This window comes from Macrobrachium nipponense, chromosome 28 (genome assembly GCF_015104395.2).
Source record: "Macrobrachium nipponense isolate FS-2020 chromosome 28, ASM1510439v2, whole genome shotgun sequence".
In the NCBI taxonomy this organism is placed as follows: domain Eukaryota; kingdom Metazoa; phylum Arthropoda; class Malacostraca; order Decapoda; family Palaemonidae; genus Macrobrachium; species Macrobrachium nipponense.
Genome location: NC_087217.1, coordinates 10,566,530 through 10,592,488, shown reverse-complemented (window position 1 = coordinate 10,592,488; position 25,959 = coordinate 10,566,530). Strand labels below are relative to the sequence as shown.

The 25,959-nt window shown below is 43.0% G+C and overlaps 1 pseudogene; it reads left to right on the top strand.

Moving 5' to 3' along the window:
* Window positions 1–4,521: 4,521 nt before the first annotated feature.
* On the top strand, window positions 4,522–24,837 carry LOC135201901 (cytokine receptor-like factor 3; annotated as a pseudogene).
* The last annotated feature ends 1,122 nt before the right edge of the window (window positions 24,838–25,959 follow it).

Below are 25,959 nucleotides of genomic sequence, written 5' to 3'. Positions count from 1 at the left end.
AGACTTGCAATTTGTTTTAAAGTGAAGGTAATGATTGAATATTACTAGACTGTAGTAATTTGCTTACCCCCCCAAAAAAAAAAAATTTATATATATATATAATATATATATATATATATATATATATATATATATATATCTATATATATATATATATATATATATATATATATATCTATATATATCTATATATAAATATATATATATATATTATATATATATATATATATATATATATATATATATATATATATATATATATATATATATATATATATATATATATATCTATAATATATATATATTATATATATATATATATATCTCTATATATATATATATATATATACTATATAGATATATATATATATATATCTATATATATCTATATATATATATATATATATATACTATATATATATATATGATATATAATATACGTAAAATATATATTACATTCTTCGATTCTGCGTACCAATACATAAATAAAAAGGAATGCAGGTGACACTTCTCTTTTCGCATACAATGAAATGTCTTATTATTATTTTATCATGCACACATTCAGATATATAAAAAAATTGTAATAATATAAAACTAAATATAAAATAAATGCAGAATACTCACTCGTAATCCTGACTCTTCGTTCTATTCTTGTTTTTTCTCCCTCCTCCATTGAAGAGTCTTGCATTTTTTTTCCACTCGACATGACGAGGTACAGGTGGAGGAGGGAGACGCGCGCCCTTACTGCTGATGGACCCGGCGGCCCCGTGCGCCCTCCGCTGTCGGTTTAAGGGGCGCGCTCCAATACATGACCTTAGTGTGATACTTTCGGTCACACTCCCCTATCCTGCAAAGAGCAACTTTGCAGAGACGACAGAAGAACCGGGTGTCTCTTCCTTCTGCCATTCATATGCACACCCGGCACCGTTTCTGCCTTCGCCCTTTCTAAGGCCTCCAGTATGTGTTCCCCTGGCTGCAGCCGACACGCAGGGTCCACTACCCGACGAAGCGGTGATGGCGGGGCCGGCAGCACGAGGGGCGTCGTCAGCAGGGGCGTCGTCAGCAGGGGCGGCGACAGCAGGGGTGTCGTCAGCAGGGGCGGCGACAGCAGGGGCGTCGTCAGCAGGCGGCGGCAGCAGGGGCGGCGGCAGCAGGGGGGTGGCGGCAGCAGGGGCGTCGTCAGCAGTGGGCGTCGTCAGCAGGGGCGTCGTCAGCAGGGACGGCGGCAGCAGGGGCGGCGGCAGGTCGAGCGAAAGTTGGCCCTCCTATCTGCCCTTTCCTCTAGGGGCAGATCTGCAGCTCGGGGCAGGGGGTCAGTTATGGAAGGCCACTCATCGGGGATCGAAGTTGATGAGGGCATTCCCGGCTACCTCCCCCCCTCTAGGAACTGTGCGTGGGGTCAACCTCGGAAGATTGTCACCGCGGTACCACAGTACAGTATGTAGGCATTTTGGAGGGCCAACTGAAGGATGTATTTGAGGAGCTTCTGTGTCCACCTTCTGGTTCTCCGGTGGCGAAGGGATAGTACTGGATGAGCTGATCAAAGAGATCAACTCCTCCCATGTGCCTGTTGTAGTGCCCAATGACAGTAGGCCGCTCGGTACGAAACTCCTCAAACACAACTCGGCCCTGTCGACGTGTCTTCTTCCGCTGTACGATCTCTTCTTGGATGGGTTCATGACTCGTCGTAATCATGGGGACGAGTCGGACACCCTTCCAACAGATGACGAAGACAGCGCCCTTCCGCCGCCACTCTGTCTCTCCTCTTGCCAGGTGTTGCGGATGACTAGCGAACCTCTTGAGGACATTCGGGGCCCCACGCACCAACCGAAGGGTACCACTGACGTGAACACCTGCTTCCATACAGTTCCTGGGCCAGGGATACCGAGTTATAATAATTATCCATAAACAGGTGATATCCCTGGTTACGGAAACGTCCCACAAGGTTGAATACAGTGTCACGCAGCGTGGAGAATACCCGGTATACACTGAAAAGTCCACAACGTATCCAGTGTTGGCCTCGGTAATGAGAAAGAATTTCACACCATATTTCTTTGGCTTCTTGGGGTTATACACTTTTATACTAAGACGTCCTTTGTAAGGCATCATCCCTCATCCAAAGACAGGTTCTTTCCAGGAATCACGAGATTACTACACCGCTCACGGATATAATCCAACACTGTACGCACTAAAATGAGGCGATCACTGTTATTCCGGGGTATGGCCCTTCGGTTGAAAGGCGTTGAAGTACCTGTCCATCGCCAGGAAATTATCACGGGACATAACGCCAGGCACATTCGGCATATATAAAAAATAACTTCTCTTCCAATATTGCCTGACGTCGATAGCAGTGTCAAACCAAAATAAATGTGGAGCCCCAAAAAAATGTGCCATGTCAATGAGTTGCAACCCCGCCAGTAATACGACAAGGTCGTCTTCAGCTCATATCGGCAGTACCGAGCGTAGTCCACCGTCTCGTGTACCAGGTATTCCAGCCAATTCCCGCGTCAGGAAAAGCTGGATGAATCCCAAAACAGTCAGGGGTACTGGTACGGTCATCCCAGGGGTTGCCGTGAGGGGTGCATGTTAGAGGGGTGGGGTCCTCCGTCCACCCCTCGTCACTCTCCGACGACCGACCTTCACCTTGGCTGGCGCGACGAGCCGACCTTCTACGTGCCCGTGCGCGCGCAACGTCGCACGGGTGCGGGCACGATGCACACTTCCCCCCCCCAGCCCCCCCCCCGTTGGCCCATCAACCCTCACTTAGGCCCTCCACATTTCTGTATCGTCCTCTGCGATAAAACTTGAGCCCGTATCCCCACCCCTCCCCCTCCCCCTCCCCCTCAGATTCCCCCTCGTATGCACTGAATTCGAGCTCACTTTCGGGATGTGAGCCTCGAACGGACATTGGGGGCAAATATTCATCCTCACTTTCATCGGGACTGATGTCCTCATCACTCGATGACCATCCGCCATCAAAATGAGGACTTGCGACATGTTCCCGATCAACGCTCCGAAAGATATATTCGTCTATGTCCCTTGGTTGGAGGCCTCCCAAATGCCTACGAATGCCCCTAAGGACGCCCACATGCTTTCTAGGGGTAACCAAAGGCAAACGATGTGTTCCCGAAACACTTTCAGCCACACGTGGCCGCACAGAACGGCCTTGAGGCGCGGGGTCATGCTGGGATGCTTGGCCCCTCGCCAGCATCCATGTCCAAAACTCGCCTTACACGATCCCTTCCGACGGTATAAAACGCGCCTTTCACGGTTCACACGTCGTTGAGACATATCTAGGAATGTCTTGTAGCAATACAAATGCTCAAAGTCTCGCACAAGTCCAGAAAAAAGAAAAACAAAAACGCTTTTCACGAAAGATCGCTCTCGGATGGTGCGCTACTGATGCTGGCTGGAGCGAGAAGAAGGGATATCGCGCATGCGCACCTGGGTCACGCTTCAAAACAAAACAAGGCCTTGATCCGTGGACTCCCAGCATCCCCCAAGGCGCGTGATTCAAAAGTTTTAGGCTGGTAGGCCTATAAGTATTTTCCGCGAATTTTAAAAAAAACTTTTGTATGTCGACGTAAAATACGTCCAGTCGGGCACCCGACAGACAATTTATCTCGACGTAAAATACGTCCAGTCGGCGTTTAAGGGTTAATATTTACTGTCATTATTGCTGTGATCTACCATGTTTTAAGCTATATATAGATTCTTCATAGAGAGGTAAGTGAAGGATTGTGGCAAATAAGATTTAGCTAATTTTGTGACAAAATTGTGAATCCCAATTTTATCACAAAATTAAATTATGTAAATTTAACAAAATACATAAACTTAAAAGGTGGACTCAGGCCAACGGACAACTTACAAAAGGAAATCAACTTGAAAACAATTCACAATGAGGTCCCAAATGTACGCAAGGACAAGAAACCGTGGAAAAAATCCTGTGACCTCAGTCTCCAAGATCCCGTCATTCTAAAAGTTTCACGCCAAAAAACCTTATGCAACATTCCGCCTATTCAATATGTCCTATATCGATATTCACATGAACTACAATATTTCATATGTCCAAAATCACATCCACCGCGTTAAACATATGGAGGATACTTATTAAATTGCATTTCGAAGTGCAAAAAAGGCAATTATTAGTAAATTGTTGCTTTGGCCAGTTTAAGAGATGTCACATATTATGGCCTATTCCATAACAATACATTGGACCCACGCATGGTACTGCCTGTTGTTACTATATCATGGTCCAACCGTCCCTTTTCTAGAGAATCAATTTGGAATGGTCACATGCTCATACTTGTTCATGTGCAGTTGCCCAATATAGGGTGTGCCATCCACTTGATGCCTAGCTCCAGCCATGACTAGTCACTGGTGCTTTGTAATATCCCTGGTTCTGCTAGGTTGGTATTGGTGGACAGCATATGTACTGTGTGACAGGGATCATCTCCCCAAGCTTAGTTTGGGTAATAAAATTGCATAGTGATCTGGCTGGATCTAAGAAAAGAGACAGTGATGAGGATTAAGGTCGATTCACTTGCTGTAGGCAGGAGTGTGACCTCTCAAGTCATATGAGCACCATTTGATTAGCATGTTAACAAGTCTCATCAACCAGTTCCAACTGTTTGTGAAGACTTCTCCTGTACAGTAAAGACTTGTGGTTTGTATACATAGATAAAATACAGTGTGCTTTAAAAAACAACAATATACTAGGTGCAAGTCTAGTTATATAAAACAAACTTTTTTTCAGGTAACAGATAGTGCATCAAAATACAAAGACCACCATTAACACAGTCTTTGAAAATTTCCTTGCTGCTGTCACTGATACTGTAAATGAGAGTGCAGAAGTTAATTGAAGAGGTAGAAAAGGTGAGTTTATTTATTCATTTTTTTTTTTTTGGTTGTCTTTTGATAATTGCCTAATGCTTCTTATAAAAAGAAAAATTAGGAGGACTGACTAGCAGAAAATACTGAGAGATTCTGATGATGTGCACCGTCTCATAGATTCTCTGGGAAACGAATAACATAATTTTTAAATTGTTACATTCTTGTCATAAAACCTTGATATGATTAATAATTTTATAGACCTTTGAACTGGTATGGCATTGGTATTTTTTGATTACATGTACATATTGTTTATTTCTACTATGTTTTCTGTCATCATTAGGTTCAGGAAGAAGCTTTAGATCCTCTTGAACAGTGTAGCCAGATGTTGGAAGCAAAAGTAAGGGAAGCTTCGGAGAGAGTTGAGCAAGGCAAACGACTACAGAAACATGGAGGAGTCTTAGCAAAGGATACAGTCATAAGATTCCAAGAAGAAGCTGGAGCAATGACCAGGCAAGATTGATCACATTTCTTTGTTTTTGCATGTCTGTAAGCAGATTTTCTAAGATCAGTAGTGTAAGGGTTACCAGCATGGGTACTTTTCTGCCATGAGATAACCTGACATAGATCATTATAGTAATATGAGATTGTGGCAGGGAATTATTGTACTTTGTTCCCTTTGAAGCTTTGAATGCATCCATTAAAATGTGCATTTCTGTTCTTGCTTTGTGTTTTAATTCTGTATTCCTCAGGGTGGGATTTATATGTTGGATGCAGCATAAAATGAGTTTTTGTACATGAAACCACTTACCCAGCAGATATATACTTAGCTATAGACTCGGTCGTCCCGACAGAATTTCAAAACTCGCGGCACACGCGACAGGTAGGTCAGGTGATCCACCATTCCCGCCGCTGGGTGGCGGGATCCGGAACCATTCCCGTTTTCTAAACCAGATTTTCTCTGTCGCCAGGCGGACAACATCTGTTGTTTGTTCCTTCCATTTTGGATTTCTACTCGTTTGCCGAGAATTTGGATTGGTTTATATTGGTGACGTATTCTTTTTTCTCTGGCTTGGCATACGCTTATTGTGGACTGTTTTTCGAATTTGATTAGGATTGTTCTTTCACGATGTCGGACGCTAAGGCTTCACCTATGTTTAGGGTGTGTACAATGGAAGATTGTAAGACTAGGCTGCCGAAATCTTTGGTAGACCCTCGTAATGTGTGCTCGAAATGTAGAGGTAATGAATGTTCATTTAACAACACCTGTAATGAATGCGAGAAGTTAACAGAGCTTGAATGGAAGAACTTATCTTCTTATGTAAGAAAACTTGAGAGAGATAGGATTAGGAAAGCTTCCGTTAGATCCTCAAGTAGATCTTGTTCTCTGGAACAAGAGTTTAATAACTCTCCTGTAACTAACGTTTCTCCCTTAGCCGCAGCTTCTTCTCCCTGTATTGAATCCAAGGATTCTTCCTCTGAAAGGGAAAATGTAAAAGCCTCTATCAAAAAGCTGCAAGCTCAGTTACGAGCTTTGGATAAAGGTAAGAGTTTTGACAGTGATATGTGCAGTGTCCCCAGTGCAGTGGAGGGGGCGTCTGACCGTTCCACATTGCTCCTAGGCTTAGACCTCTTTCAAACTCCCAGGACCAGGGGAGGAGGAATGTCGACAGCCGCAGGGAGGATGTGGAACATCCCCAACGGTCAGGCGTCCCTTCGTCAGATCCTTTGACAGGAGTTTTTCGCCTGATAAGCGATTCCCTTCGCCCTATAGGTGCTCTTCTCCACGGAATAGGCGCCCTTCTCAGGACAGAGTTTTGGAGCCTAACAGAAGCTCCTCAATTCATCGCTCTCCCTTGATTCAGGAAGTGCGTAGCCGCTCCCCTAAGAGACGGCTAGAATCTAGTAGGAGTCACGATCGTTTCAGCTCAAGGAGCCAGAAGAGAGCCGAGATCAGTTCAGGAGCCAGGAGCCTTCGGACGTCAGGAGTCGAGCAGGCGCCAGGAGTGGTTCAGGCACCAGGAGCCTGCGGTTTGCCAGGAGTCAAGCAGGTGCCAGGAGTCAGTCAGGCGCAAGGAATCAGTCGGACGCCAGGAGTCAGTCAGGCCCCAGGAGTCAGTAGGGCGCCAGGAGCCAGTCAAGCGCCAGGAGTCAGTCAGGCGCCAGGAGTCAGGGCGCCAGGAGCCTCTCAGGCGCCAGGAGTCAGTCAGGCGCCAGGAGCCTAGTGAGCGTCCGAAGAGTAGGCGCCAAGAGCCTGTTAGGCGCAAGGAACTTTTCGAGTTCCAGGATCCTCATAGTTCCTCTTTTATTAGGAATTATTCTCCTCTTTCGACTTCGAACAAGAATTTGTCTCGAGATCAGCGCACTCCTTCTCGGGAAAGGAGTACTTCTCCTGTTAAGAGCCCTATCCCTTCCAAACGTTCTCCCTCAGTTGGACCTTTGGAAGATGTCTCGGATGAAGATAGACCTGTTGATGTAGCAGTCTCGGACTACAAGAGGCTCTCATTACTGCTCCTCAAGGAGTTCGGAGACTCCCTTCATCCTGCTGATCCTCCCTCACTGGGATCGCTTATGTCCAGCACTAGAGCCCATAAGTCCTCATCTTTTGTAAAGATGCGCCCTGCTTTATGCATGAAAAAGGCTTTAAAAAATGTTGCAGAATGGCTACAATCCAAAAGGGAAGCTGGTAAAACAGTTTTTCCTGCCCTCCTTCCAAATTAACAGGGAAGCCTGGAAGGTGGTATGAGACCAAAGAGCCCATGGGATTGGGTCTCCCGTCATCTGCAGACTCTGATTTTGCCTCATTGGTAGACTCCTCCAGGAGACGGTCTCTACTTTCTGCGAAGGCAACTTGGGGCATGTGCGAGCTTGACCATCTCCTTAAGGGCCTTTTCAAGACTTAGAAGTCTTTAACTTTATGGGCTGGGCCTTGGGGGCTTTAGCGAAGAGAGCCCAGGACACGGATTTCGTCTTGATGGAAGAGCTCTCTAGTGTGTTGGCCTGTCTAGATAGAGCGGTAATGGATGGCTTGGTGGAAATTGCCTCTCTATTTGGAACAGGCGTACTAAAGAAGAGATCTGTTTTTAGTTCCTTCCTCTCTAGAGCGGTATCTCCTCTACAGAGATCCTCTCTTTATTCGCCGCCTCTTTCTCCGCATCTATTCCCACAGGATACGGTTAAGGAGGTAGCTAAATCCTTAACAGAGAAGGCAACCCAAGATCTCCTCACGCATTTGGCTAAGAAGTTTAGGCCTGCTGTACCAATTGAAAAGAAAGAGAGACCCTCTTTTATGCAGCCCTTTCGAGGAGCCTCCACTTCTAGAGCCCCTCTTAGAGGTCGCAGGCCAGAGCGAGAAATAGATCATCTAGAAGGTCCTTCGGGAAGTCTAGATGCAACAGAGAGCCTCCATCCACACAAAAGAAGGCGCCAGACTACTCCATTTTGCCAAAGTCTGGGTGCAGAAGGGAGCAGACTCTTGGTCCCTCTCTATCCTAAGAAAGGATATTTAATCCCCTTCAGGGAAAATCCTCCCTGACTACAACTCCAAGGTAGTTGATTGCAAGATACTCAGATCCGGTCCGAAGGCTAGCGATTCGGCAGGCAGTGGAACAGATGATTTTGAAAGAAGCAATAGAACTGGTACAAGATCTCTAGTCTCCAGGATTTTACAATCAGTTGTTCCTGGTACCAAAAGCATCGGGGGGGTTGGAGACCGGTGCTAGACGTCAGCGCTCTGAATTTCTTCGTAATGAAGAAGAAATTCTCGATGGAGACGTCTTCCTCTGTTCTGTCTGCTCTTCATCCAGGGGACTGGATGGTGTCCCGGGACCTTCAGGATGCATATTTCCATGTGCCAATTCATCCGGCATCACGGAAATACCTGAGATTCATGTTTCAGGGAAAAGTCTTTCAGTTCCGAGCGTTGTGTTTCGGACTCTCGACAGCCCCTCAAGTCTTCACGGACATCATGAAGAACGTAGCTCATTGGCTGCATCTGGAAGGGATCAGGATCTCACTATATTTAGACGATTGGCTAATAAGAGCCCAATCGAAGGAGCAATGTCTGGAGGACCCCCCTTTCTGTAACTCTAAACTTGACAAGTCCCTGGGTACTTTTAGTCAATCTCGAGAAGTCCATGCTGACTCCCCAGCAAAACATTGTCTATCTGGGGATTCAGATGGATTTTCTGGATTTTCTAGCGTCTCCTTCTCAAGAAAGGAGAGAACGCTGCTTGGAAAAGGTGGCAGTCTTCCTAAAGAAAGAACATTGTTCTGCGAGGGAGTGGATGAGTCTACTGGGGACCCTCTCCTCGATGGAACAGTTCGTTTCTTTAGGAAGACTACACCTCAGACCCCTTCAATTTTACCTGAAGGAGAGATGGGATTGGAAGTCTCAAGAACTAGGAGAGACATTTCCAATATCGGAGAAAATAAAGGAGAATCTCCTCTGGTGGTTAGATCCACAGAAGCTAAGCAAGGGGGGATCTCCCTTCACTTAAAGAACCCTCGCCTAGAGTTATTTGCAGATGCGTCAGATTCGGGATGGGGACCAATACTAGGTTCGAGAGAAGTGTCAAGCACCTGGGAAGGAGAACAGGTGTCCTGGCACATAAACAAGAAAGAATTAACAGCCATTCATCTGGCTCTCGTTCATTTCGAGGAGCAGGTATCAGGTTTGGTGATTCAAATTCACTCGGACAATACAGCAGCCCTAGCATATATAAAGAAACAGGGGGGGACGTATTCCTTCTCCCTGTAAGTCAGCGAAGGATCTGCTGATATGGGCTCAAGAAAGGAAAATCTCTCTCCTCACAAGGTTTGTGCAGGGAGAGAGAAATGTCCGTGCGGATCTTTTAAGCAGAAAAGACCAAGTCCTACCCCCGGAATGGACACTCAATCTTCAAGTCTGCCAACAACTTTGGCGGTTGTGGGGAAGACCGAATGTAGACCTGTTCGCTACCAACAAGAACAACAGGCTAGAAAATTATTGCTCCCCGATCTCGGATCCGAAAGCAGTAGCCATAGACAGTTTTCTGCTAGACTGGGCAGGTTTAGACACGTACGCCTTCCCCCCTTTCAAGATAGTAGGGGAAGTGTTAAGGAAGTTCGCCTGCTCAGAGGGAACAAGGATGACTCTAATCGCTCCCTTCTGGCCAGCTCTAGATTGGTTCACAGAGGTACTGGAGTGGATAGTGGATTTTCCCAGATCGCTTCCACTAAGGAGCGATCTTCTCAAACAGCCCCACTTCGACAGGTTTCACAAGAACCTCCCCGCTCTAAGTCTGACTGCCTTCAGACTATCGAAGGACTCGTCAGAGCGAGAGGCTTTCCGCGCGAGGTTGCGAAGGCTATCGCAAGAGCCAGAAGATATTCCACCTCTAAAGTGTATCAGTTGAAGTGGGAGGTGTTTAGAAGATGGTGTAAGACTAAGAAAATATCCTCTTCCAGTACCTCTGTAACTAACATCGCTGATTTTCTTCTCTATTTAAAGAAGAATTGTAACCTCGCAGTGTCAACAGTGAAGGGTTACAGAAGCATGCTGGCCTCTGTTTTTAGGCATAGAGGGCTAGATCTAACAAATGATAAAGATCTTCATGACCTTATAAGGTCATTTGAAACCACGAAAGACCAGAGGATTAGAAGGCCTAGCTGGAACTTGGATGTAGTCCTCAAGTTCCTCATGTCAGAGAAGTTTGTACCTTCGCATACAGCCTCATTTAAAGACTTAACTAGGAAGTCTTTATTTCTCTTCGCACTAGCAACGGCTAAGAGAGTCAGTGAGCTACAGGCTTTGGAAGGAAGAGTAGGTTTTAGGAAGGATTCAGCGTATTGCTTCTTTAAACCACTCTTCTTAGCTAAAAACGAAAATCCTTCAAAACCATGGCCTAGAAGCTTCGAGGTAAAAGGACTTTCTTCCCTAACGGGAAAGGAACTGGAGAGGAACTTGTGTCCTGTTAGGGCCCTCAAGTTCTACCTAAAACAAAAAGCCTTATTAGGAGGTACGGAAGAAAGTCTCTGGTGCTCTGTAAAGGATCCTAAGAGACCTATTTCGAAGAACGCCCAAACGTTCTTCATAAAGGATCTGATAAGGGAGGCTCACCTTGCATGGCAGTGAAGGAGCACCACAAGATTATCTCAGAGTAAGAGCACATGAAGTGAGAGCCATAGCTACGTCAATGGCCTTTCACAAAACTTGTTCTCTCCAGGCTCTTATAGAGTCAACATATTGGAGATGTAACTCTGTTTTCGCCTCTAATTATTTAAGAGATGTGAAAATTACTTATGAAAAGTGCCTCTCTTTGGGAGCTTACGTTTCCGCGGATTCAGTGCTGGGAGAAGGAGCTGAGGCTAATCCTTCTTAACTTAGTTTAGTGTTAATTTTTCTTTATGCTATTGGTGGTTGTTTTTATTGGTCGATTGTAAGAGGGAATAGGGGACCCTCTTGCAATTCATAGGTTATAACATTACTAATATGGTCAGGTGATCGGGATTGGCTTCAGTGCTCCTGTGTTTTACGTAGAGAAACCTAAAACCTCTGTCATGTAAGAGGGCTAGTCCCCATTGATATGACAAAGGTAAAGGCTCTACCATGTAAGTGGGTCAGCCCCCATTGGTACGATCCAGAGTAGGCTCTGTCGCGTAAGCGGGCTAGCCCCCATTGACATGATCCAAAGAGTTGTTCAGTCATAGGTCCATACCTCGCTGGAACTCTTGAGGCAGGCAGACTCATAGACAGTAATCGTGAAGTCTTCTGCCCAATCAGGTAAGAACCATGGATTATTATATCCGAGAACATTTGTTGTTTTTTCCCTGTTTTTTAATAATATATTTATTATAGTTATAGTTAGCTGTCTCTTACCCTCCACCAAGGGTGCCAATCAGCTAAGTATATATCTGCTGGGTAAGTTTTCATGTACAAAAATGATATTGTTAAGATACAATAAAGTTTTGTACATACTTACCTGGCAGTATATACGATTAATGGCCCACCCATCTCCCCTCAGGAGACAGGTGGAAGAGAAAATCTGGTTTAGAAAATGGGAATGGTTCCGGATCCTGCCACCCAGCGGCGGGAATGGTGGATCACATGACCTACCTGTCGCCGTGTGCCGCGAGTTTTTTTGAAATTCTGTTCGGGGACGACCGAGTCTATAGCTAAGTATATATCTGCCAGGTAAGTATGTACAAAACTTTATTGTATCTTAACAATATCATTTTTCACAATAGACATATAAGTAATTATAAAAGTATTAAATACAAGTTAAATAATGATTGACCTCTACAGCTTGCCAGAGGTTCCTGCATTGTGTGCTGTGCCAAGTGTTAGTGTGGAGTTCCCTAGTGATCCTTCTCTTATCGAGGGAATGCATCAGTTGTTGGCTGATGCAGGAACTGTATCTCGTATGGGACCTGTACAGATCACAAACATTGTGGAAAAACCTGGAGCCCTCCTAGTTTCTTGGGAAGAGGTGTGTATTTGTTTTGAAATTTACAAGACGTTAGTAACGACTAGTTCCCAGTTTTTTCCTGCTCTAGTTAAGACAGTGGCCTATAATTTTTTAACAGATATTTTTAGGAAACACTCTTGCATTAAGTCCACTCTCTCCCTCTGATTGGTCATTGGTCAGTTGCTTGCAAAGTGAATCTGACAGGTGTAGTACTAAGGATCTACCAGCCTGAAATCATAAGCGTTTTTTCCCACCCCTTATGTAAATAAAATTCCATTACTTGTGTAAATTTTGGGTGATTCTTTTAACGCAATGCAGGATATTATGTTTAGGCAGTTTGTATTCAAGTCTCAAAGTTGTCTAAAAATTTAATGTTATTTCAGGTTGATGAGGATGTTTCTGATGATGGAATAGAGTTTTATCTGCAGTGTAGTACTGCTGGAGCAGTAGATCCAAAAAACTGCAGCATTCCATTGTAGATATAAAGGGAAAGGGCCTGATTATTCCTATCTCTTGAGGGATATCTATGCCGGAGAACCGTACTTGTTAAGAGTAGCCTCAAGAAGAGAAGGCGTCCACCAGTTTAGGTCCGTGGAGCTTGGTACAATCTGCTAAAACCACCGTACCCCATTTTCGTAAGTTTGAATTTTGTGTTTCAAGGTGCATTTGGTTGATATTGGAATTGTTGTTTTAAATATGTATCTTGTTAATACGTATTATTTTCTAATAATTTTTTGGTGCAGAACATATTAAAAATGGTGTAACTGGAGTTAGTTAATGATCTATCTTGTAATCAGGACAAACAGTTTATATTAAATTTATTCAAAGAATGCTCAAAAATTTTCTGAGGATTTTAAAGAGCACAGTTATCATCTTTGTAGAAAGTGTTAGAAACTTGTTTCTGTATATATATTACATTCCAAATAATTGGTTTATGTTTATAGGTTGGCAACAGAAAGCTAATTCAGGCTGGACCATAGCAGATGAAGGTCGCCTAGCATCCAAAGTTAACAGTGATTTAGAAGTTCTCCACTCTGACGGGCCTCTTTTGGTGCTGGAACATCTGTATTATTTAAGGTAAGGAGCGATTTAATTCTGATAATAGATTGATGCACTGATGTGAAAACATCTTTGATTCCTTAAATCATAGATGAATTCTCTTGAGCATTGTGCTGAGATATATTAATTTGATTTACAATTTCTTCCAGAGTGGGCAAACTGAACGGGATTTCATTGAGTTAAATACTAAGAAAAAACAGATTTTCCCATTGATTTTTTGTATGTATATTTTGTGGGTGGATCATTGGTGGATGCTGTTTGTGCAAGTCAGCTATAAAATACCACTTGCAAAAATTGTATTGCTAAGGACTTACAATTAGTCAAAACCTTGGAGTGATATTCATTCATTTTTTACTAGGTTGCTTGTGGAGGAGTAGGCTGTAGTGATGAAGGTCTGGGACTTGCTTGTAAACCAATATCTGGACCTGAACAGCTCCTCTATCAAGGGGCATTATTTCTTAACACACAAGGTAAGTATCATCCACAATATACAGTCCAGTATTGTCAGAAAGCTTATACAGTGGTATCTCGTTTTGTGCGAATGTTTTTTGTGTCGAACTTTCTGTTTTTTGAACGAATTTTTTGAGAAAATTTTGTATCGTTTGTCAAGCAAATGCTCGTAGTACTTCGAACTGACTGATTATGTAGTTTATATTTGTATTCGACAGCCTACTGCGTCCTACAAGAAAAACTGTATTACATTTTTTTTTCAATTACAATATATAGTTTGGTGATAAGCATATTCGACAAAATAAATAAAAGTGTAAAGAATATAGTATAAAATTTAGCTGTCAGTATAAAATTTAACATAAAAGATGTATAAAATTGTATGTAACCGCAAATGAACGTCACGCTCAGCTGACTTGAGAATGAATGAGGGAGCATTGATATGTTGAGGAGAGAAGAAGAGAGTTAAAATATTACTGTATGGATGTATGTATGTAAAAGCAATAACAATTCACATAAAAAAGGGAATATCACAATAAATTTAACAATGATAAAATATGAAAACAATCAAATGCAATACAGAAAAATAAGAGAAAACAAATTTCTTAACTGAGCCAGTGTTCGGTGCGCTGAGTGAGACAGTCTAGTTGAACAGTATTAACGAAATAGGAAATGAAAGAACAAAACTTTTCACAATAAAATTTAGCATAAACAATTAACAAAATCATTGTCATTGTGGTGATGCACAACTAACTTGGGTAGAGGGAGGAGGCGTTAATATTTTTGAGAATAATGAATATGATAAGTTATTGTACTTTCAATGATATTGTTGAGGAGAGAAGAAGAGACGTAAAATCGTTTACAATAATATGTGATTGGGAGTTCGAGAAGAAGAGACAGTAAAATCTTTACAATAATATGTGCATAAAAGCAGTCCCAATTCACATAAAAAATAAAATCTTATTTCACAATAAATTTCACATAATGATAAAACATGGAAACAATCAAATGCAATACAGTAGAAAAAAAAAACTTGCTTGAGTCAGTGTTCGATGCACTGAGTGAGACGATAGAGAGAGGAGAGGAGAGGAGAAGGAAGAAGGGGTCTGCTTCCTACTGACATCAGCTGGGCTGGGATGATTATTAGCCCATTTTCTTTCACTTACTTGACCTGCCCAAATCACTTCTGTTTGTTACGATAAATACATATCTAGTGACAATTGTTTTTTGTTTTAGATTTTTTACTACTGTAAAAGTAACTCAGCTCTGTAATAACAAACTGGCGCCGCATTCAGCTTCTGCATGCCTTTGATTGTTTGTTTAACGGCTTCCTTGTGAAATGTTACTTTATCTCTCTTTCCTTTTCTTGCATTCTTGACTTATTACTTATTTGTTTGCAAAATCGTCATGTTTATTTTAAGTCTGCCGTTTCCCAACAATAAGTTCTCTCTCTCTCTGCCGTTTGCCAACAATAAGTTCTCTCTCTCTCTCTTTCCTCAATACTCTCTCTCTCTCTCTCTCTCTCTCTCTCTCTCTCTCTTCTCTCTCTCTCTCTCTCTCTCTCTCCTCTCTCTCTCTCTCTCTCTGACACACAATCGGACACACACACTATCGATGCCTTTGATTATCCTTGTAAAGTGTGAATAAAATTGATTTTGTTATCAACCTTTGCCTAATGCAACCATTTCGGTTTCCTCAAAGAGTTCCCTTTTCTCCTCCCTCCATCCCCCAGCTGGCTGGGTGCTATTTTCACCAAACAGTTTGTAAATCATACACAGAAAAACTAAAATTTCGAACATTTTACTTCATATAACGTACTGTTTCAATACTTTACACTTTTAATTTAACTTTTGGACACATTAATAATAGAAAAAAATGTGAAAAGGGGGACTTTTTGGTTGGTGGCTGAATATCCATTCTAATTCCCTTTATTTCTTATGGGATATTTGTTTCATATTTCGAACAGATCGTACTTTGAACAGCCTTCTGGAATGGATTAAGTTCGAAGTCAGAGGTACTATATGTAGTGACTAATGGGAGAGAATTGTTAATGTGTAGAGATATGGGACAAAATGCTATGCTTAGGCTCTGTTAGCAAGATTGTATCCAGAGAAAAACACCGTAGAAAGCACAGAAACATTGATTTCATATAAGCTTTATGAATCTCTTATTTTAGCATATTGGTGTGATTGATGTCATTAAAGTATATTGTACAGTAATTAAAATCAGAATGTGTGGCTACTCTCTCTTCCTTAAAGTTGTGGCAAAAGTAGACAGAGTTTGGCATAAAGTAGAGCTTCCTTCATCTTTTATTTCCTACCTCATATTTCTTAAGATTGTACCTAGTATGTGGATGCTGTCATTTGCTTGAAACAGGGTGTGTTTTCCTGGACGGTGTGAGTCGAGTGACGTGGCTACCAGCAATCCAAGAGGGAGTGCATGTTAGTTTTGCAGTGGAAAAGGTGTCTTCTATAAAGCTTCGTGTTTACATCGAGTGCCAAGATAAGCAGGTATGAGTGTATTCTGACTCCATTTTTGTTTTACATGATTAGAAATTAAAGTTAAATTTCATACAATCAACTTACCTGTCAGATATATACATAGTCTAAGACTCCGTCGTCCCGACAGAAATTCAAATTTCGCGCACTCGCTACAGGTAGGTCAGGTGATCTACCGGCCTGCCCTGGGTGGCAGGACTAGGAACCATTCCCGTTTTCTACTCATATATTTTCTGTCGCCGGTGGTATCAACATCGTTGCTGCCACCTCTTGACTGGAATTCGCTTTTCTAAGCAATTGATCATCTTTTTGTGGACTTTTGGTGACGTACCTGGATCGTTGTTTTGGCATTCGCTACTGTGGACTGGATTTGGACTTGCTTTTTGATTTTTCTTCAGAATGTCTGATTCAAGTGTTTGTGTGAGAATGTGTGAATGTAGGCTGCAAGGTGAGGATACAGAAAGCTTCGGTTGATCTCACACTGTATGTCGCAAATGTAGGGGTTTTGATTGTTCTATTTCAACACCTGTCATGAGTGTGAAAGGTTGAATGTTGAGGAATGGAAGACCTCGTAACTTCTTACTTGAAGAAGTTAGAAAGGGATAGAGCAGAAGGGCTGCATCTAAGATGGCGGGTAGTTGTACAAGGCCTATTGAGCCTTTGGATAATTCTAACTCTTCTCTTAATTATGATTCTGTATCAGGACCCTCACTGCCGTACATTCAGATTCAGCTTCGGAAATTGCTGAACGAAGGCTACGCTTCACAGGTGAATCCGAAATGGCTGCCATAAAAGGTAAGGAAGGTGAAAGTGACTTTATGAAGTGAGTGTCCCCAGTGTTGTGGAGGGGCGTCTGACCGTCTCTGCGACGCTCCCAGGCCTAGACCTCTTCCAAGCTCCCAAGCCCCAGAGGAGAAGGAAAGTCGAAAGCCGTACGGAGGTTGTGGAGAAATTCCCCCCGTCAGGCGTCCCTTCAGCAGGTGCTGTGTATAGACAGCCTGCTCAGGACCGCTATCGAAAAAAGCGTCCTCAGAGAGTGCTTCTCTTCGTCCGCTTCTCCCTCTCCTAAACGAGGGTGGAAGGATTCAGACTTGTCCAGGCCCCTGAAAAGGCACTGGAGAGATCCTGGTTTGGATTCAAGCCCAGAACGCTTTTCGGAAGAAGAACCTCCTTCTATCAAGAAGGCGAAGAGGGTTTCGCCTTCCCATGATGTGGGGCAACACGCCTTCGAGGTCTACCTCTCCCGTTCAAGAAGACGCACAGGAGAAGCGTCCAAAAGGATCATTTTGGCGGTACAGGAACAGCTTTCCGCCCTAGTAGGAGTCCTTTCGAAGGATCCTCCTCGTAAGAAAGACGTCAGACTGCCGGTCAAGAAGACTCGTCTTCCTTCTCCCACCAGGAGTGAGGCTCCTGTGAGACGTGAGTCTTTTGAGATCTCAGATAGAGACTCGTGGGAAGATCTGGATCCGCCAGACAAGCGCGTAGCAACAGCCAAGCGCGAGGCGTCCTACAGACGAGAAGCGTCCTCTAAGAGAGAGTCAGACAAGCGAGAAACGCATTACAGACAAGAGGATTCTTCCCAGATGGGATACGTCGCCAGATCAGTAGCTTCAGCCGAGCGCGGAGTAACAAACAGGCGTGAGCATTCATCCAAGCGTGTAGGCTCAAGAAGAACATCTGTCACGCAAGGAAGGGACTTCAGGAGACGCGAGTCTTCAACAAGGCACGAGATGTCAGTCAGGCGCGAGACTTTCAGAGGCGCGAGGCACCAGTCAGGCGCGAGGCGCCAGCCAAGCGCGAAGAGTCAGTCAGGCGCGAGACGCCAGCCAAGCGCGAGGATCTTGCCAGGCGCGAGGAGTCAGCCAGGCGCGAGACGCCAGCCAAGCGCGAGGCGCCAGCCAGGCGCGAGGAGCCAGCCAGGCGCGAGGGCGCCAGCCAGGCGCAGAGGCGCCAGCCAAGTACGAAGAGCCAGTCAAGCATAGGAGCTCTTTACACTCTCTTAGCCCCTCTCCTATTAGGAGTTGCCCCAGTAGAGAGAATTGTTGGACAAGAAGACCCGGAACGAGAAGTGGTCTCTCCTACTGATCCGATATGGAAGAGGAATCAGAGGACGAGTCTCACAGTAAGGAAGACTGTCGAACTACAAAGTCTTTGACAGCTCTCTTCTCCAGGAATACGGAGACGCATTGATCCCTGCCGCTCCTCCTTCGCCTCGTTCTCTGTTTTCATGCTCGAAGACTCCGAAATCGTCGGCTTTCGTGAAGATGAGACCGACGATTTCTATGAAGAGAGCTCTGCAATCGCTGGATAACTGATGCTTACTAAGAAGGAAGCTAGTAAGAGACAGTCTTTTGCATGCCTCCCCTAGACTGACCGGCAAGTAGAGGATTTGGTACCGACTGGGGAGAATATGGGGTCTCACTCTCCCTGCTTCAGCTGAAGCTGACTTTTTTCCAGTCTGGTATACGCATCCAGAGACAATAGCCTTCACACGGCTAAAGATTACTTGGGGCCTTTCAGAGTTGGATCATCTCCTCAAGGGACTTTTTCACATTCTAGAAGTCTTTACTTCCTAGATTGGTCCCTTGGGGTGATGTCCAAGAAGGCTCATGCCCCTGAAGGGCTAGAACCGGATGTACTCCTAGCAATTCTGTCATGTATTGACAAGGCGGTGCAAGCACGGCTCAGGGGAAGTTTTCTTCCTTGTTTGGAGCAGGTCTCTTGAAGAAGAGATCTGTGTTTAGCGCTTTCTTGACGAAAGCAGTATCACACTCACAAAGAGCAGCTTTGTTATTCGCCCCTAGGTCTGATTTTCTGTTCCCGTCACAGTTGGTGAAGGATATTTCACGATCGCTGACGGAGAAAGCGACTCAGATCTTCTCCTTGCAATCGTCCAGGAAGAAGAGACCAGTAATGATGGAGAAAAGAAAGTGACGTCTACTCCTGTTCGTGGCCCTTTCGAGGCGGCCCTCCAACTAGAGTTACCGCTAAAAGGAAAACGACGAGAAGAGAGGTCGAGCCTCGTTCCGCCCCTTTAAAAGGGGAAAGTGAAGTGGCGCTCCTCCAAACACCAGTAGGTGCCAGCTCCGGGGGGGATTTGCGGAAGCCTGGACTCGCATCGACACAGATCCTTGGTCGATGTCGGTTCTTCAGAAGGGATATCTCATTCCTTTCCTGGACAATCCTCACTGACGTCAACTCCGAGGAATTGTCCGCCAATTACAAGGACCTGTGTTGAAAGATACTCTTCAACAAATGGTGGATCAGATGTGGGACAAGAGAGCTATAGAACTTGTGCTGGATCAAAGCTCCCGGGGTTTTACAATCGTCTTTTCTTGGTTGCGAAAGCCTCGGGGGGATGGAGACCAGTTCTGGACGTCAGCGCTCTGAACAAGTTTGTTCAAAAACAGAAGTTCTCCATGGAAACCTCTGCTTCAGTCTGGCGGCTCTTCGCCAAGGGGATTGGATGGTGTCTCTGGATCTCCAGGACGCATATTTTCACGTCCCGATCCATCCTTCGTCGAAGAAAAGTACCTCCGTTTCATGACGGGGGGAAGGATCTTCCAATTCAGAGCCTTGTGCTTCGGCCTGTCGACGGCGCCTCAGGTTTTTCACGAACCTTTTGAAAAATGTGGCGAGATGGCTTCATCTGAAAGGAATCCAGTATATCTCTTTATCTAGACGGACTGGCTTATCAGAGCAAAGTCAGAGGAACAGTGTTTGGAGGACCTGAATGTGACACTAAACCTTCCATAAAGACTTTAGGGATTACTCGTGAACCTCGAGAAGTCCCAACTGATCCCCAGCCAGAACTTGGTCTATCTGGATTCGGATGGATTCTCGGGGTTTTCGAGTATTTCCTTCTCAAGAGAGACTAGCGAGAGGGTTAGAAAAGTCTCTCCTCTTCCTAAGGAAGGAACGGACTTCGGCGAGGGAATGGTTGAGCCTGTTATGGGACCCTTTCCTCGCTCGAAACAGTTTTCTTTCACTAGGAAGACTTCATCTCCGCCCTCTTCAGTTCTTCCTCAGAAGTTCGTGGTAACATGAAGACAGGACTACTCTCGGACTTTTTTCCATTCCAGATCTGATAAACGTCATCTAGAATGGTGGTTACTCCCACTGAGGGAAAACAAAGGTACTTCCCTGGAAATACAGAGCCCAAACCTTGTATTGTTTTCCGACGCGTCGGAAAACAAAAAGGTTGGGGAGCAACTTTGGGAAAGAGAGAAGTGTCAGGCACTTGGAATGCTCTTCAAGTGTCCTGGCACATAAACTGCAAAGACAACTGCTAAGCTGTACACCTAGCTCTAAAGAGCTTCGAACCGTTAGTTTGCAACAAAATAGTTCCAAGTAAATGCGGACAATACAAACCGCTTCTGGCATACATTCGGAAGAAGGAGGTACTCACTCGTATGCCCTTTACGAAACTCACGAGAGAACTTCTGTTGTGGGACATCCAGAGGAAATCTCTCTCTTGACGAGGTTCGGTTCAGGGAGTAAGGAACGTACGAGCGGACAGGCTGAGCAGGAGGAACCAGGTCCTTCATACCGAGTTGGACCCTCCACTCAGAAGTTTGCCTCAAGCTCTGGTCTCTTTGGGGAACTCCTCATGTCGACCTCTTTGCCACGTTCCTCTCGAGGAGGACTGGAAGTCTTCTGTTCAGTGGTAGAAGATCCCAGAGCTCTAGCAGTAGACGCCTTCCTACTAGATTGGTCTCAGGTAGAACGTTTACGCATTTCCCCCATTCAAGATTCTGGGCAAGTTCTCAGGAAGTTTTTGTGACTTCAACGGAGGACAAGAATTAACCCTGATAGCCCCCTTTTGGCCAGCTGCAAGAATGGTTCCGAGGTATAATGGATGGATAGTAGACTTCCCCAGATCCCTTCCACAAAGGAGGGATCTTCTCAGACAACCACACTTCGAGAGGTTTCATCAAAACCTCCCCGCTCTCGCTCTGACTGCCTTTCGACTATCGAAAGACTTGTCAGAGCGAGAGGCTTTTCTAGTAAAGCAGCAAGCTCGATCGCTAGAGCCCGGAGAACTTTCCACTATCCGGGTTTTATCAATCCAAGTGGGAAGTTTTTAGAAGGTGGTGTAAGTCAAAGAAGTGTCCTCCTCCAGTACCTCTGTAGCAGCATAGCTGATTTTCTGTTATTTCTGAGGGAAGAGTCGCACCTCTCCGTAGCCACGATAAAGGGCTATAGGAGTATGCTATCGGCCGTCTTTAGGAAAATAGAGGCCTAGATTGGGAAACAATAAGGATCTGCATGACTGATTAGGTCATTTGAGACCAAGAAGTCTAGAATGACTTCTCCCCCTAACTGGAATCTAGACGTAGTACTTGAAGTTCTTGACTTCAGAGAGATTTGAAACCCCTACATTTTGGCCTCGTTTCGTGATATAAACAAGGAAAGTTATTCCTTTTGTCACTGGCGACGGCAAAAAGGGTTAGCGAACTGCACGCCCTTAGTGACAAAGTCGGGTTCAAGGTGTAGATTCAGCCATCTGTTCCTTCAAGGAATTATTCTTGGCGAAGAATGAAAATCCTTCGAACCCCTGGCCGAGAAACTTCGAAATAAAAGGATTATCGGGTCTCGTCGGCAGGGAACCGGAGAGGTCTCTTTGCCCGGTAAGGGCTTTAAAGTTTTACTTAAAGAAGAAGGAACAGTTGGGAGGTTCTAGACAAGGCCTGTGGTGCTCAGTGAAGGATCCATCAAGACCTATGTCTAGAATGCATTAGCCTTTTTGTCAGGAACGTAATTATGGACGCTCATAAGGCTTGCACGGACGATTCTTTAAAACTTCTGAGAGTAAGAGCTCATGAAGTGAGAGCAGTGGCGACGTCTCTCTCTTTTCAGAGAAATATGTCGCTGAAGAATATCTTGGAAGCGACATATTGGAGATGTAATTCTGTGTTTGCGGCTCACTATTTAAGGACGTGCGTGTGACCTATGAAAAATGTTTTTCATTAGGTCCTTTTGTGTCTGCGGGCACAATCCTGGGTACAGGAGCTTACAACAATCCTTAAGATTTTTTTTTATTACTTAAGTCTAATAGATATGTTCTAGACTTTCTGCTGAACAAGTGCAGTTGCCGCACAAGCGGCCAGTCACTTCAGTTTAGTAAGGAACTCTTGTGATATCTTATATTAGAAAAAATTTTTTTTTTTGAAAATTATTGTGTGCTTGTGCATTGTGGTTGAGTTACGGTTGTTGCGAAGAGTTGGGGATAACTCTGAGCAATTTTTAATACTAACATGGTGGTTAGGATCAGGTGGTCGGGATTGGTTGTATGCTCCTTAATAAGGTGTGTTGTCATGTAAGTGGATCAGCACCCATTGACAAAGTCCTTTCAGGCTCTGCCGAGTAAGTGGATAAGACCCCTTCGGCAGAACCACAAGAATTCTTGGCCATAGATCACATATCTCGCGAAAGGTTTCTTGAGGTGATGGCCAGGACTACGGGAAACAAAACAACCCACGAAGTCTACCACCTATCAGGTAGGAACCAAGGTTTTTATTTTATACCTACAACAGATGTTGTTTACCTGTCTATTCTAGTAGTAGCTGTCTCTTACCCTCCACCGAAGGGTGCCAATCAGCTATGTATATATCTGACAGGTAAGTTGATTGTATGAAAATGATATTGTTATAATACAATAAAGTTTCATACATACTTACCATGGCAGATATATACGATTAGGGCCCACCCAGCCTCCCCGCAAGGAGACAGGTGGAAGAGAAAAATATATGAGTAAAAAGAAAAAAGGAATGGTTTCCTAGTCCTGCCCCACCCAGGGCAGGCCGGTAGATCACCTGACCTACCTGTAGCGAGTGGCGCGAAATTTGAATTTCTGTCGGGGACGACGGAGTCTTAGCTATGTATATATCTGCCAGGTAAGTATGTATGAAACTTTATTGTATTATAACAATATCATATTTCATCCACAGTTTTTAAAGTATGGTGAAAATGGTAGTGATCATTTTTTTTAATGAAAAACCACCACCTCTTGCAGAAAAAAACTTGATCTGAAAAAAATTAAGAATACCAGTTTGTGACTTATTTAATTTTGTGATATGAGGCTATAGTATTGCATTTCTTTTAGATGACATAAGTAAAATGTGAACATTTGTGTCATTCTTTATTGAAATTTAAATGCTCTTTTTCCAATGGGACACAAACATAGTATAGAACAAATTTAAACTTTTAGAAATATATCAGTTTGTTTTCTGCATTTTCGGACAGGAGATGATGGCTATCTCACTGAATGTTGTATGTTCTCTTGCTTGTCATACTTCCTGGCTGGTGCCAGTGCTTCCTTTTTAGCTATGATTTACAGCTCTTCTCAATTCTAAGTGATTTTACATTTTACAATTTATTCTGGTAGGCTTCAAAACTGAGGTACAAGATTTTTACAAATTTGGTATTTTTTCCTTTAGAGCTGTGTGCATCTAAGTTAACATTTGATATTTAATAAAAGTATGCTACCACAGAAAGTTTTATTTTTCAGTCTTTAGGAATACTATAGAAGCCTTTCAGAACTGGTATCTTAAAAGTTGTCCTGTACAATACTTTTAAGTTGAAGAGAATAGGAGAGCTGCAGTCTTTGTACTGCATCCAGCATTTGGAGGGGTGGAATGATGTGTCATTCTTGTTCGTTACTGGGTTTAGGTAGAAACTCAGAACCTCTTAGTTACTCACCCATGGTTTGGGAGCTTCCTGATTGGATTCTGCAAGAATATTGATGGGATTGAGGACTATTTTTCTGTTCAGGTAGAATTATGGGGCATTACTTCAACAGTGTTTGACACCTAGATTCAGTGTTGATATTACTTCTTGTCCTAACTGAATACATTTATTTTAATTTAAGGATTTGTTTATATGGGAGCAATGTAATTTTATTTAAGGATTTGTTTATATGGGAACACTGTAATTTATTTTTGAAGAAAAAGTGAATTTTTAGAATTAATTATTGGAAGTGTTCATATAGATAAATTGAACTTGTGAATTGAATTGAATAAAGTTTATATGTATTGATTAACTGAAGGAGTATGTATTGTAACATAATATAAATACAATGAACATAAATGAGGGGATCATACTTTACAACAGTAGACTTGCATGCATATTATTTCAGGCAGTTACAATAGCATTTTATCTTTTCTGTTAATTAGGTCACTTATGAATGGGGAGTCCCTGATGCCCACTCTGGTTTGTATTTCGTGGCGTCATTTGGAGAGCCCTGTTGGAGAATAAGCGTGCACTAGTAATAGTATTGTTACTTCATTTTGTATTGTAAGTACATTGTATTATGTAAAGTGGATGTATTTAATTATACTGATTTGTATAAAACTACAGTTATCTATGTCAGAACTAATTTAGTTTTTTTTAGACTATTCATGAAGAAACATGTGGATATTAGTAGGGAATTTTAAGAGCCCAAAAACTGCAGGTGTCCTTTGTCTGGTCTACCATTTAAGAGTTTGATACATTACAAAAATAAGTTGCCTTATTTACTATTTCAGGGGACAATGCAAAGTATTAAAGTATTAATTCAGACCAAAGTGTTATTGTATTAGAATTTTTTGTGTGTTTATAAAAATGTAAAGAGTTTACACTATAAACTGTTTGCACAACATTTTTATGATATAAGGGGTCAAAACTGTATTGTCAGCCAACTTAACAGTTGTCAAACTTCCATAGTAAGAAAGTAACCTTCAGTAACTCCCCCATACCAAGTGATATGTTTTTTCTTATATAGAGATGTGACATGTTTCAATACAGATCAAAACTGCTTATAAAATTACTTAGGCTTTAAACTGAGTCAGGTGCCTAAGCATTTAAGTAAAGTTGAATTCCTAGTGATATATTGTGAATTTCCTTCGTATATATCTCACTGTAGATTTGTTCTCTTAATTTTACATAATTTTTAATGATTTCACCTTAAGCTTAAGCCCATATTTCCCAGGCAAACCTATCAGTCATAATGAGCAAAATTTAGCAGTTTTTAGTTTCCCCAGACTTGTGTCTTCTGATGCCTAACAAAACAAGAGACAGTAGCCAAAAGTGACGATGTGCATCCATACATCTGTCTTCAACTCATCACTAGGGAGTACCTGCCTTCCTCATTCTTTTGTCTGTCAGTTTTACTAATGCAGCCATGAGAATTCTCGCCGGCTTCATTCAGCCAAGTGGGGAAAATAAGATTCATTATCATTCACGTCTGATTTCCTTTACAAAGTTTTTTGTTATTATAATTTAAATAATTCATACTTTTTCCACTATTCTTTTTTTAGTTAGTATTTAATAGTTACTAATTGCTCAAAGGCTGTCTTCCTGGACTTCTGTTAGCATTGTGGGATCATTTTTAATTACCTGTATAAGATTTTAGTATCTTCGTGCTCACAAACTACTGAAACCCTAAGAAGTTTGTATCAGATAGGTTCTAGTTTGTTGTGCACAAAGTATCAGTAGCTGGTTTTGTTTGTTATGTTTTTTTATTTTTTTATTTCTTTGGTTTTTTATGTAGAACCCTTGCGTTACAAACCATACATGAAGTTACAGATGAATAAGAGATTTTGATACCCAGAATGATGACCAGTATTGACATTTTAGTGTCTGGCTTTGTTGTTTCTGTTCTTCTAATAACTGGAACTGACTGCCAAAATCTGACCTTG